Consider the following 14,016-nt stretch of genomic DNA (forward strand, 5'->3'; position numbering starts at 1 on the left):
GACCCAGTTATTCAGCTTGGCATTCCGATTTGCGCAAAGGGAATAAGCATTTGAGAAAAAATGCAACATGTGTTTCTTATGTTGTTATGAACAGCTTTTTATTCTTTCTCTTTAGGGTCTAGCCACTGCAGAAATAGATAAATAAGTGCTGACTTCCTGTAAGACGTGTCCAATGCTGGGACAAAATAAAAGGGGATACTTATAAATGATAGTGATATCATTTGAGAAAGGGTAAGTTGACACTGAATTTCATGTGTATTCACAGACCAAGCATGAAAAAGTCCCCAGCATGATCTTCATTGCGTGCTTAGAGCTGGTATTAGCTTTTCAGAGGTGCGGGCCTTTCGAAGGCTCGTTGGTCTAGGGGTATGATGCTTTGGGTGCGAGAGGTCCCGGGTTCAAATCCCGGACGAGCCCTTTCATTGGTGCTTTTTTAAAGTAGTATTGAAGTATGCATTTCAAAGCCAATATCAATTTTCTCTTTGCAGTAGTGGATGAATATTTGCTAGAGTCTCATGCTTTTAACCTTGCCCTGCCTGAGCAAATAGGAAACATTTCTCTTTAAGCATTTTGCAAAAATGCTGAACTTGCATGGCATATACAAGCGTTCAGCTAGGGCTGTCTGGGAAGGTTGCATGAAAGAAATCTAAAACCAGAGGCCCTTGGAATAGCCTGTTTTGAGAAGTTTCATCACAGAAGAATCAACTGTAGACATCTGTTTCTGTAGTGTAGTGGTTATCACGTTCGCCTCACACGCGAAAGGTCCCCGGTTCGAAACCGGGCAGAAACAGTTGTTATATTGTCTTGGCTGCAATGTTGAGAGGTGCCGTTTTGCCATGAAATTGTCCAGGCCCTGAAGATGGTTTCATGCAGACTCGTTCCAAGAAAGTGAATTCTCTTAAAAACACTAAAGTAATTGGCATGTGGATGTATCTGTTGATTCACAGACCTCGCTTTGAAAAGAGCCCTGCATTCTGTTCATTGCTCACCTAGAACATGCATTAACTTTGGGAATTGTTGGCACCAACAGGCATCTTAGTTTAGTGGAGTGTTTCTGGTGTTTAAGTGCAGAAGCCCTGGGCTCAATTCCTCGGTGACCCTTCTCAAGGTGATGATACAAATGCATCGTCACCTTTACGTTTAATGTCAGAATTGTTTATTTCTATTTGGTGGTGTATGAATGCTTGCAATAGTATGTTGATTTTTTCTAGCCTTGAATGAATAAAAGCAAATCACTCCTCTTTATGTATTTTTCTAATACATTGATATTTGCATCTCCTTTCCTAGCCTGCATTTTTCACTATCTTACAGGCTGTATATAATAAGTATCAATTCAGGGGCCCTTCTTCTACTCAATTCACAACTGTTCTATCCCGGCATTGATAAGCAATTTACATCTGCTTCTGTTGTATATTGGTTATCATGTTTACCTGACGTGTGAAAGCCCCATGTTTGACAGTGCGCGTTAATAAAGAGACCAATGATTTTTATTAAAAGTTGTCATGTGTTTTTGTTACCTTGCACCGGCCAAAAAGTGCCGGAAATGACTTCATTTGCAGTCACTTGAAAAGTAGGGATTCTCAAATAAATGGTAAGAGGTTGGAACAAATCTAAAGGAATGCATGGCATATCTATATGTATGTGTACGCAGGTATCCATATATAAAGATAGATAGATAGATAGATAGATAGATAGATAGATAGATAGATAGATAGATAGATAGATAGATAGATAGATAGATAGATAGATAGATAGATAGATAGATAGATAGATAGATAGATAGATAGATAGATAGATAGATAGATAGATAGATAGATAGATAGATAGATAGATAGATAGATAGATAGATAGATAGATAGATAGATAGATAGATAGATAGATAGATATTGGGAGAGAGAGAGCGTTAATATAAACTGAGACTTTATTTTCCATCAAGCTGTCTTTCCTTTCCTTCAGGAGCAGAATGTTCTGATCATCAGCGCTCCAGAATCTAGTGCTTGGTTGGCAAGCATCACACATTGTGATGTGTTAGCTAAGAGTTCCATGTCGTTCAGACTCATATATTCCTCTGTAGTTGTACCTTGGTGATTCAACAAAATGTGGCATCATAAGCAGCATTCTACTGCCATAGACTGGGCAGAAAAAAAATTTAGAATTTCACTGAAAAAGAAAAAAAGCATACTTAGGCAGAGCTTTCTGGACAGTAAGGACATTAGAGTAAGTGATGAATAAGCACTGCTTTTGTTAATTTACATAGGCAGAACAGAGACTGCTGGGAAAAGCCTGAAATTAAAGGCACAGAAAATGCCTGCTTCTGGATAGAACACTGAGAAGGGTTGAAAGTTTTTTCTCTGACCCTGGCCACTTATACAAGCAATCCTATGATAGTCAGAAGGACCCACCCTAAAAAGGAAGGGACAGCCATTTGGACCCTTTCCACCTTTTCTATATCTCGCCTGATCGAGCCTGATCGAGCGCTGATTGAGCGGATTAGCACATGTACTTCTCATTTTGGGAAGGTATTGCTTAGCTTGCTACCAGCAGCTCAGTTATGTTATGATGTTAGAGGCTTGCAAGGAATGCTTTAGTCCTGCATTAGGCAGTTTTTATTGCTACTTGCATTCAAGGGAAAGATAATTAGCCAGAATCTGTGACCCAGTTATTCAGCTTGGCATTCCGATTTGCACAAAGGGAATAAGCATTTGAGAAAAAATGCAACATGTGTTTCTTATGTTGTTATGAACAGCTTTTTATTCTTTCTCTTTAGGGTCTAGCCACTGCAGAAATAGATAAATAAGTGCTGACTTCCTGTAAGACGTGTCCAATGCTGGGACAAAATAAAAGGGGACACTTATAAATGATAGTGATATCATTTGAGAAAGGGTAAGTTGACACTGAATTTCATGTGTATTCACAGACCAAGCATGAAAAAGTCCCCAGCATGATCTTCATTGCGTGCTTAGAGCTGGTATTAGCTTTTCAGAGGTGCAGGCCTTTCGAAGGCTCGTTGGTCTAGGGGTATGATTCTCGCTTTGGGTGCGAGAGGTCCCGGGTTCAAATCCCGGACGAGCCCTTTCATTGGTGCTTTTTTAAAGTAGTATTGAAGTATGCATTTCAAAGCCAATATCAATTTTCTCTTTGCAGTAGTGGATGAATATTTGCTAGAGTCTCATGCTTTTAACCTTGCCCTGCCTGAGCAAATAGGAAACATTTCTCTTTAAGCATTTTGCAAAAATGCTGAACTTGCATGGCATATACAAGCGTTCAGCTAGGGCTGTCTGGGAAGGTTGCATGAAAGAAATCTAAAACCAGAGGCCCTTGGAATAGCCTGTTTTGAGAAGTTTCATCACAGAAGAATCAACTGTAGACATCTGTTTCTGTAGTGTAGTGGTTATCACGTTCGCCTCACACGCGAAAGGTCCCCGGTTCGAAACCGGGCAGAAACAGTTGTTATATTGTCTTGGCTGCAATGTTGAGAGGTGCCGTTTTGCCATGAAATTGTCCAGGCCCTGAAGATGGTTTCATGCAGACTCATTCCAAGAAAGTGAATTCTCTTAAAAACACTAAAGTAATTGGCATGTGGATGTATCTGTTGATTCACAGACCTCGCTTTCATAAGAGCCCTGCATTCTGTTCATTGCTCACCTAGAACATGCATTAACTTTGGGAATTGTTGGCACCAACAGGCATCTTAGTTTAGTGGAGTGTTTCTGGTGTTTAAGTGCAGAAGCCCTGGGCTCAATTCCTCGGTGACCCTTCTCAAGGTGATGATACAAATGCATCGTCACCTTTACGTTTAATGTCAGAATTGTTTATTTCTATTTGGTGGTGTATGAATGCTTGCAATAGTATGTTGATTTTTTCTAGCCTTGAATGAATAAAAGCAAATCACTCCTCTTTATGTATTTTTCTAATACATTGATATTTGCATCTCCTTTCCTAGCCTGCATTTTTCACTATCTTACAGGCTGTATATAATAAGTATCAATTCAGGGGCCCTTCTATTACTCAATTCACAACTATTCTATCCTGGCATTGATAAGCAATCTACATCTGCTTCTGTTGTGTATTGGTTATCATGTTTACCTGACGTGTGAAAACCCCATGTTTGACAGTGCGCGTTAATAAAGAGACCAATGATTTGTATTAAAAGTTGGCATGTGTTTTTGTTACCTTGCACCGGCCAAAAAGTGCCGGAAATGACTTCATTTGCAGTCACTTGAAAAGTAGGGATTCTCAAATAAATGGTAAGAGGTTGGAACAAATCTAAAGGAATGCATGGCATATCTATATGTATGTGTACGCAGGTATCCATATATAGATAGATAGATAGATAGATAGATAGATAGATAGATAGATAGATAGATAGATAGATAGATAGATAGATAGATAGATAGATAGATAGATAGATAGATAGATAGATAGATAGATAGATAGATAGATAGATAGATAGATAGATAGATAGATAGATAGATATTGGGAGAGAGAGAGCGTTAATATAAACTGAGACTTTATTTTCCATCAAGCTGTCTTTCCTTTCCTTCAGGAGCAGAATGTTCTGATCATCAGCGCTCCAGAATCTAGTGCTTGGTTGGCAAGCATCACACATTGTGATGTGTTAGCTAAGAGTTCCATGTCGTTCAGACTCATATATTCCTCTGTAGTTGTACCTTGGTGATTCAACAAAATGTGGCATCATAAGCAGCATTCTACTGCCATAGACTGGACAGAAAAAACATTTAGAATTTCACTGAAAAAGAAAAAAAGCATACTTAGGCAGAGCTTTCTGGACAGTAAGGACATTAGAGTAAGTGATGAATAAGCACTGCTTTTGTTAATTTACATAGGCAGAACAGAGACTGCTGGGAAAAGCCTGAAATTAAAGGCACAGAAAATGCCTGCTTCTGGATAGAACACTGAGAAGGGTTGAAAGTTTTTTCTCTGACCCTGGCCACTTATACAAGCAATCCTATGATAGTCAGAAGGACCCACCCTAAAAAGGAAGGGACAGCCATTTGGACCCTTTCCACCTTTTCTATATCTCGCCTGATCGAGCCTGATTGAGCGGATTAGCACATGTACTTCTCATTTTGGGAAGGTATTGCTTAGCTTGCTACCAGCAGCTCAGTTATGTTATGATGTTAGAGGCTTGCAAGGAATGCTTTAGTCCTGCATTAGGCAGTTTTTATTGCTACTTGCATTCAAGGGAAAGATAATTAGCCAGAATCTGTGACCCAGTTATTCAGCTTGGCATTCCGATTTGCACAAAGGGAATAAGCATTTGAGAAAAAATGCAACATGTGTTTCTTATGTTGTTATGAACAGCTTTTTATTCTTTCTCTTTAGGGTCTAGCCACTGCAGAAATAGATAAATAAGTGCTGACTTCCTGTAAGACGTGTCCAATGCTGGGACAAAATAAAAGGGGACACTTATAAATGATAGTGATATCATTTGAGAAAGGGTAAGTTGACACTGAATTTCATGTGTATTCACAGACCAAGCATGAAAAAGTCCCCAGCATGATCTTCATTGCGTGCTTAGAGCTGGTATTAGCTTTTCAGAGGTGCAGGCCTTTCGAAGGCTCGTTGGTCTAGGGGTATGATTCTCGCTTTGGGTGCGAGAGGTCCCGGGTTCAAATCCCGGACGAGCCCTTTCATTGGTGCTTTTTTAAAGTAGTATTGAAGTATGCATTTCAAAGCCAATATCAATTTTCTCTTTGCAGTAGTGGATGAATATTTGCTAGAGTCTCATGCTTTTAACCTTGCCCTGCCTGAGCAAATAGGAAACATTTCTCTTTAAGCATTTTGCAAAAATGCTGAACTTGCATGGCATATACAAGCGTTCAGCTAGGGCTGTCTGGGAAGGTTGCATGAAAGAAATCTAAAACCAGAGGCCCTTGGAATAGCCTGTTTTGAGAAGTTTCATCACAGAAGAATCAACTGTAGACATCTGTTTCTGTAGTGTAGTGGTTATCACGTTCGCCTCACACGCGAAAGGTCCCCGGTTCGAAACCGGGCAGAAACAGTTGTTATATTGTTTTGGCTGCAATGTTGAGAGGTGCCGTTTTGCCATGAAATTGTCCAGGCCCTGAAGATGGTTTCATGCAGACTCATTCCAAGAAAGTGAATTCTCTTAAAAACACTAAAGTAATTGGCATGTGGATGTATCTGTTGATTCACAGACCTCGCTTTCATAAGAGCCCTGCATTCTGTTCATTGCTCACCTAGAACATGCATTAACTTTGGGAATTGTTGGCACCAACAGGCATCTTAGTTTAGTGGAGTGTTTCTGGTGTTTAAGTGCAGAAGCCCTGGGCTCAATTCCTCGGTGACCCTTCTCAAGGTGATGATACAAATGCATCGTCACCTTTACGTTTAATGTCAGAATTGTTTATTTCTATTTGGTGGTGTATGAATGCTTGCAATAGTATGTTGATTTTTTCTAGCCTTGAATGAATAAAAGCAAATCACTCCTCTTTATGTATTTTTCTAATACATTGATATTTGCATCTCCTTTCCTAGCCTGCATTTTTCACTATCTTACAGGCTGTATATAATAAGTATCAATTCAGGGGCCCTTCTATTACTCAATTCACAACTATTCTATCCTGGCATTGATAAGCAATCTACATCTGCTTCTGTTGTGTATTGGTTATCATGTTTACCTGACGTGTGAAAACCCCATGTTTGACAGTGCGCGTTAATAAAGAGACCAATGATTTGTATTAAAAGTTGGCATGTGTTTTTGTTACCTTGCACCGGCCAAAAAGTGCCGGAAATGACTTCATTTGCAGTCACTTGAAAAGTAGGGATTCTCAAATAAATGGTAAGAGGTTGGAACAAATCTAAAGGAATGCATGGCATATCTATATGTATGTGTACGCAGGTATCCATATATAAAGATAGATAGATAGATAGATAGATAGATAGATAGATAGATAGATAGATAGATAGATAGATAGATAGATAGATAGATAGATAGATAGATAGATAGATAGATAGATAGATAGATAGATAGATAGATAGATAGATAGATAGATAGATAGATAGATAGATAGATAGATAGATAGATATTGGGAGAGAGAGAGCGTTAATATAAACTGAGACTTTATTTTCCATCAAGCTGTCTTTCCTTTCCTTCAGGAGCAGAATGTTCTGATCATCAGCGCTCCAGAATCTAGTGCTTGGTTGGCAAGCATCACACATTGTGATGTGTTAGCTAAGAGTTCCATGTCGTTCAGACTCATATATTCCTCTGTAGTTGTACCTTGGTGATTCAACAAAATGTGGCATCATAAGCAGCATTCTACTGCCATAGACTGGGCAGAAAAAACATTTAGAATTTCACTGAAAAAGAAAAAAAGCATACTTAGGCAGAGCTTTCTGGACAGTAAGGACATTAGAGTAAGTGATGAATAAGCACTGCTTTTGTTAATTTACATAGGCAGAACAGAGACTGCTGGGAAAAGCCTGAAATTAAAGGCACAGAAAATGCCTGCTTCTGGATAGAACACTGAGAAGGGTTGAAAGTTTTTTCTCTGACCCTGGCCACTTATACAAGCAATCCTATGATAGTCAGAAGGACCCACCCTAAAAAGGAAGGGACAGCCATTTGGACCCTTTCCACCTTTTCTATATCTCGCCTGATCGAGCCTGATTGAGCGGATTAGCACATGTACTTCTCATTTTGGGAAGGTATTGCTTAGCTTGCTACCAGCAGCTCAGTTATGTTATGATGTTAGAGGCTTGCAAGGAATGCTTTAGTCCTGCATTAGGCAGTTTTTATTGCTACTTGCATTCAAGGGAAAGATAATTAGCCAGAATCTGTGACCCAGTTATTCAGCTTGGCATTCCGATTTGCACAAAGGGAATAAGCATTTGAGAAAAAATGCAACATGTGTTTCTTATGTTGTTATGAACAGCTTTTTATTCTTTCTCTTTAGGGTCTAGCCACTGCAGAAATAGATAAATAAGTGCTGACTTCCTGTAAGACGTGTCCAATGCTGGGACAAAATAAAAGGGGACACTTATAAATGATAGTGATATCATTTGAGAAAGGGTAAGTTGACACTGAATTTCATGTGTATTCACAGACCAAGCATGAAAAAGTCCCCAGCATGATCTTCATTGCGTGCTTAGAGCTGGTATTAGCTTTTCAGAGGTGCAGGCCTTTCGAAGGCTCGTTGGTCTAGGGGTATGATTCTCGCTTTGGGTGCGAGAGGTCCCGGGTTCAAATCCCGGACGAGCCCTTTCATTGGTGCTTTTTTAAAGTAGTATTGAAGTATGCATTTCAAAGCCAATATCAATTTTCTCTTTGCAGTAGTGGATGAATATTTGCTAGAGTCTCATGCTTTTAACCTTGCCCTGCCTGAGCAAATAGGAAACATTTCTCTTTAAGCATTTTTGCAAAAATGCTGAACTTGCATGGCATATACAAGCGTTCAGCTAGGGCTGTCTGGGAAGGTTGCATGAAAGAAATCTAAAACCAGAGGCCCTTGGAATAGCCTGTTTTGAGAAGTTTCATCACAGAAGAATCAACTGTAGACATCTGTTTCTGTAGTGTAGTGGTTATCACGTTCGCCTCACACGCGAAAGGTCCCCGGTTCGAAACCGAGCAGAAACAGTTGTTATATTGTCTTGGCTGCAATGTTGAGAGGTGCCATTTTGCCATGAAATTGTCCAGGCCCTGAAGATGGTTTCATGCAAACTCATTCCAAGAAAGTGAATTCTCTTAAAAACACTAAAGTAATTGGCATGTGGATGTATCTGTTGATTCACAGACCTCGCTTTCATAAGAGCCCTGCATTCTGTTCATTGCTCACCTAGAACATGCATTAACTTTGGGAATTGTTGGCACCAACAGGCATCTTAGTTTAGTGGAGTGTTTCTGGTGTTTAAGTGCAGAAGCCCTGGGCTCAATTCCTCGGTGACCCTTCTCAAGGTGATGATACAAATGCATCGTCACCTTTACGTTTAATGTCAGAATTGTTTATTTCTATTTGGTGGTGTATGAATGCTTGCAATAGTATGTTGATTTTTTCTAGCCTTGAATGAATAAAAGCAAATCACTCCTCTTTATGTATTTTTCTAATACATTGATATTTGCATCTCCTTTCCTAGCCTGCATTTTTCACTATCTTACAGGCTGTATATAATAAGTATCAATTCAGGGGCCCTTCTATTACTCAATTCACAACTATTCTATCCTGGCATTGATAAGCAATCTACATCTGCTTCTGTTGTGTATTGGTTATCATGTTTACCTGACGTGTGAAAACCCCATGTTTGACAGTGCGCGTTAATAAAGAGACCAATGATTTGTATTAAAAGTTGGCATGTGTTTTTGTTACCTTGCACCGGCCAAAAAGTGCCGGAAATGACTTCATTTGCAGTCACTTGAAAAGTAGGGATTCTCAAATAAATGGTAAGAGGTTGGAACAAATCTAAAGGAATGCATGGCATATCTATATGTATGTGTACGCAGGTATCCATATATAAAGATAGATAGATAGATAGATAGATAGATAGATAGATAGATAGATAGATAGATAGATAGATAGATAGATAGATAGATAGATAGATAGATAGATAGATAGATAGATAGATAGATAGATAGATAGATAGATAGATAGATAGATAGATAGATAGATAGATAGATAGATAGATAGATAGATAGATAGATAGATAGATAGATAGATATTGGGAGAGAGAGAGCGTTAATATAAACTGAGACTTTATTTTCCATCAAGCTGTCTTTCCTTTCCTTCAGGAGCAGAATGTTCTGATCATCAGCGCTCCAGAATCGAGTGCTTGGTTGGCAAGCATCACACATTGTGATGTGTTAGCTAAGAGTTCCATGTCGTTCAGACTCATATATTCCTCTGTAGTTGTACCTTGGTGATTCAACAAAATGTGGCATCATAAGCAGCATTCTACTGCCATAGACTGGGCAGAAAAAACATTTAGAATTTCACTGAAAAAGAAAAAAAGCATACTTAGGCAGAGCTTTCTGGACAGTAAGGACATTAGAGTAAGTGATGAATAAGCACTGCTTTTGTTAATTTACATAGGCAGAACAGAGACTGCTGGGAAAAGCCTGAAATTAAAGGCACAGAAAATGCCTGCTTCTGGATAGAACACTGAGAAGGGTTGAAAGTTTTTTCTCTGACCCTGGCCACTTATACAAGCAATCCTATGATAGTCAGAAGGACCCACCCTAAAAAGGAAGGGACAGCCATTTGGACCCTTTCCACCTTTTCTATATCTCGCCTGATCGAGCCTGATTGAGCGGATTAGCACATGTACTTCTCATTTTGGGAAGGTATTGCTTAGCTTGCTACCAGCAGCTCAGTTATGTTATGATGTTAGAGGCTTGCAAGGAATGCTTTAGTCCTGCATTAGGCAGTTTTTATTGCTACTTGCATTCAAGGGAAAGATAATTAGCCAGAATCTGTGACCCAGTTATTCAGCTTGGCATTCCGATTTGCACAAAGGGAATAAGCATTTGAGAAAAAATGCAACATGTGTTTCTTATGTTGTTATGAACAGCTTTTTATTCTTTCTCTTTAGGGTCTAGCCACTGCAGAAATAGATAAATAAGTGCTGACTTCCTGTAAGATGTGTCCAATGCTGGGACAAAATAAAAGGGGACACTTATAAATGATAGTGATATCATTTGAGAAAGGGTAAGTTGACACTGAATTTCATGTGTATTCACAGACCAAGCATGAAAAAGTCCCCAGCATGATCTTCATTGCGTGCTTAGAGCTGGTATTAGCTTTTCAGAGGTGCAGGCCTTTCGAAGGCTCGTTGGTCTAGGGGTATGATTCTCGCTTTGGGTGCGAGAGGTCCCGGGTTCAAATCCCGGACGAGCCCTTTCATTGGTGCTTTTTTAAAGTAGTATTGAAGTATGCATTTCAAAGCCAATATCAATTTTCTCTTTGCAGTAGTGGATGAATATTTGCTAGAGTCTCATGCTTTTAACCTTGCCCTGCCTGAGCAAATAGGAAACATTTCTCTTTAAGCATTTTGCAAAAATGCTGAACTTGCATGGCATATACAAGCGTTCAGCTAGGGCTGTCTGGGAAGGTTGCATGAAAGAAATCTAAAACCAGAGGCCCTTGGAATAGCCTGTTTTGAGAAGTTTCATCACAGAAGAATCAACTGTAGACATCTGTTTCTGTAGTGTAGTGGTTATCACGTTTGCCTCACACGCGAAAGGTCCCCGGTTCGAAACCGGGCAGAAACAGTTGTTATATTGTCTTGGCTGCAATGTTGAGAGGTGCCGTTTTGCCATGAAATTGTCCAGGCCCTGAAGATGGTTTCATGCAGACTCATTCCAAGAAAGTGAATTCTCTTAAAAACACTAAAGTAATTGGCATGTGGATGTATCTGTTGATTCACAGACCTCGCTTTCATAAGAGCCCTGCATTCTGTTCATTGCTCACCTAGAACATGCATTAACTTTGGGAATTGTTGGCACCAACAGGCATCTTAGTTTAGTGGAGTGTTTCTGGTGTTTAAGTGCAGAAGCCCTGGGCTCAATTCCTCGGTGACCCTTCTCAAGGTGATGATACAAATGCATCGTCACCTTTACGTTTAATGTCAGAATTGTTTATTTCTATTTGGTGGTGTATGAATGCTTGCAATAGTATGTTGATTTTTTCTAGCCTTGAATGAATAAAAGCAAATCACTCCTCTTTATGTATTTTTTTAATACATTGATATTTGCATCTCCTTTCCTAGCCTGCATTTTTCACTATCTTACAGGCTGTATATAATAAGTATCAATTCAGGGGCCCTTCTATTACTCAATACACAACTATTCTATCCTGGCATTGATAAGCAATCTACATCTGCTTCTGTTGTGTATTGGTTATCATGTTTACCTGACGTGTGAAAACCCCATGTTTGACAGTGCGCGTTAATAAAGAGACCAATGATTTGTATTAAAAGTTGGCATGTGTTTTTGTTACCTTGCACCGGCCAAAAAGTGCCGGAAATGACTTCATTTGCAGTCACTTGAAAAGTAGGGATTCTCAAATAAATGGTAAGAGGTTGGAACAAATCTAAAGGAATGCATGGCATATCTATATGTATGTGTACGCAGGTATCCATATATAAAGATAGATAGATAGATAGATAGATAGATAGATAGATAGATAGATAGATAGATAGATAGATAGATAGATAGATAGATAGATAGATAGATAGATAGATAGATAGATAGATAGATAGATAGATAGATAGATAGATAGATAGATAGATAGATAGATAGATAGATAGATAGATAGATATTGGGAGAGAGAGAGCGTTAATATAAACTGAGACTTTATTTTCCATCAAGCTGTCTTTCCTTTCCTTCAGGAGCAGAATGTTCTGATCATCAGCGCTCCAGAATCTAGTGCTTGGTTGGCAAGCATCACACATTGTGATGTGTTAGCTAAGAGTTCCATGTCGTTCAGACTCATATATTCCTCTGTAGTTGTACCTTGGTGATTCAACAAAATGTGGCATCATAAGCAGCATTCTACTGCCATAGACTGGGCAGAAAAAACATTTAGAATTTCACTGAAAAAGAAAAAAAGCATACTTAGGCAGAGCTTTCTGGACAGTAAGGACATTAGAGTAAGTGATGAATAAGCACTGCTTTTGTTAATTTACATAGGCAGAACAGAGACTGCTGGGAAAAGCCTGAAATTAAAGGCACAGAAAATGCCTGCTTCTGGATAGAACACTGAGAAGGGTTGAAAGTTTTTTCTCTGACCCTGGCCACTTATACAAGCAATCCTATGATAGTCAGAAGGACCCACCCTAAAAAGGAAGGGACAGCCATTTGGACCCTTTCCACCTTTTCTATATCTCGCCTGATCGAGCCTGATTGAGCGGATTAGCACATGTACTTCTCATTTTGGGAAGGTATTGCTTAGCTTGCTACCAGCAGCTCAGTTATGTTATGATGTTAGAGGCTTGCAAGGAATGCTTTAGTCCTGCATTAGGCAGTTTTTATTGCTACTTGCATTCAAGGGAAAGATAATTAGCCAGAATCTGTGACCCAGTTATTCAGCTTGGCATTCCGATTTGCACAAAGGGAATAAGCATTTGAGAAAAAATGCAACATGTGTTTCTTATGTTGTTATGAACAGCTTTTTATTCTTTCTCTTTAGGGTCTAGCCACTGCAGAAATAGATAAATAAGTGCTGACTTCCTGTAAGACGTGTCCAATGCTGGGACAAAATAAAAGGGGACACTTATAAATGATAGTGATATCATTTGAGAAAGGGTAAGTTGACACTGAATTTCATGTGTATTCACAGACCAAGCATGAAAAAGTCCCCAGCATGATCTTCATTGCGTGCTTAGAGCTGGTATTAGCTTTTCAGAGGTGCAGGCCTTTCGAAGGCTCGTTGGTCTAGGGGTATGATTCTCGCTTTGGGTGCGAGAGGTCCCGGGTTCAAATCCCGGACGAGCCCTTTCATTGGTGCTTTTTTAAAGTAGTATTGAAGTATGCATTTCAAAGCCAATATCAATTTTCTCTTTGCAGTAGTGGATGAATATTTGCTAGAGTCTCATGCTTTTAACCTTGCCCTGCCTGAGCAAATAGGAAACATTTCTCTTTAAGCATTTTTGCAAAAATGCTGAACTTGCATGGCATATACAAGCGTTCAGCTAGGGCTGTCTGGGAAGGTTGCATGAAAGAAATCTAAAACCAGAGGCCCTTGGAATAGCCTGTTTTGAGAAGTTTCATCACAGAAGAATCAACTGTAGACATCTGTTTCTGTAGTGTAGTGGTTATCACGTTCGCCTCACACGCGAAAGGTCCCCGGTTCGAAACCGGGCAGAAACAGTTGTTATATTGTCTTGGCTGCAATGTTGAGAGGTGCCATTTTGCCATGAAATTGTCCAGGCCCTGAAGATGGTTTCATGCAAACTCATTCCAAGAAAGTGAATTCTCTTAAAAACACTAAAGTAATTGGCATGTGGATGTATCTGTTGATTCACAGACCTCGCTTTCAT

At 39.4% G+C, this 14,016-nt stretch overlaps 11 non-coding genes across 11 annotated transcripts; all 11 read left to right on the forward strand.

Moving 5' to 3' along the window:
* The first annotated feature begins 717 nt into the window (after positions 1-717).
* Positions 718-790, forward strand: TRNAV-CAC (transfer RNA valine (anticodon CAC)). Its single transcript has one exon. It is a non-coding gene; the product is annotated as a tRNA-Val (tRNA).
* Positions 791-3,001: 2,211 nt separating this feature from the next.
* Positions 3,002-3,073, forward strand: TRNAP-UGG (transfer RNA proline (anticodon UGG)). The gene has a single exon. It is a non-coding gene; the product is annotated as a tRNA-Pro (tRNA).
* A 300-nt stretch (positions 3,074-3,373) lies between these two features.
* On the forward strand, positions 3,374-3,446 carry TRNAV-CAC (transfer RNA valine (anticodon CAC)). Its single transcript has one exon. It is a non-coding gene; the product is annotated as a tRNA-Val (tRNA).
* A 2,134-nt stretch (positions 3,447-5,580) lies between these two features.
* TRNAP-UGG (transfer RNA proline (anticodon UGG)) lies at positions 5,581-5,652 on the forward strand. Its single transcript has one exon. It is a non-coding gene; the product is annotated as a tRNA-Pro (tRNA).
* A 300-nt stretch (positions 5,653-5,952) lies between these two features.
* TRNAV-CAC (transfer RNA valine (anticodon CAC)) lies at positions 5,953-6,025 on the forward strand. The gene has a single exon. It is a non-coding gene; the product is annotated as a tRNA-Val (tRNA).
* A 2,152-nt stretch (positions 6,026-8,177) lies between these two features.
* Positions 8,178-8,249, forward strand: TRNAP-UGG (transfer RNA proline (anticodon UGG)). Its single transcript has one exon. It is a non-coding gene; the product is annotated as a tRNA-Pro (tRNA).
* A 301-nt stretch (positions 8,250-8,550) lies between these two features.
* On the forward strand, positions 8,551-8,623 carry TRNAV-CAC (transfer RNA valine (anticodon CAC)). Its single transcript has one exon. It is a non-coding gene; the product is annotated as a tRNA-Val (tRNA).
* Positions 8,624-10,803: 2,180 nt separating this feature from the next.
* On the forward strand, positions 10,804-10,875 carry TRNAP-UGG (transfer RNA proline (anticodon UGG)). The gene has a single exon. It is a non-coding gene; the product is annotated as a tRNA-Pro (tRNA).
* A 300-nt stretch (positions 10,876-11,175) lies between these two features.
* On the forward strand, positions 11,176-11,248 carry TRNAV-CAC (transfer RNA valine (anticodon CAC)). The gene has a single exon. It is a non-coding gene; the product is annotated as a tRNA-Val (tRNA).
* Positions 11,249-13,400: 2,152 nt separating this feature from the next.
* TRNAP-UGG (transfer RNA proline (anticodon UGG)) lies at positions 13,401-13,472 on the forward strand. The gene has a single exon. It is a non-coding gene; the product is annotated as a tRNA-Pro (tRNA).
* Positions 13,473-13,773: 301 nt separating this feature from the next.
* TRNAV-CAC (transfer RNA valine (anticodon CAC)) lies at positions 13,774-13,846 on the forward strand. Its single transcript has one exon. It is a non-coding gene; the product is annotated as a tRNA-Val (tRNA).
* The last annotated feature ends 170 nt before the right edge of the window (positions 13,847-14,016 follow it).

The sequence above is a fragment of the Lissotriton vulgaris genome, unplaced genomic scaffold (assembly GCF_964263255.1).
Source record: "Lissotriton vulgaris unplaced genomic scaffold, aLisVul1.2 SCAFFOLD_1545, whole genome shotgun sequence".
Taxonomy (NCBI): Eukaryota; Metazoa; Chordata; class Amphibia; order Caudata; family Salamandridae; genus Lissotriton; species Lissotriton vulgaris.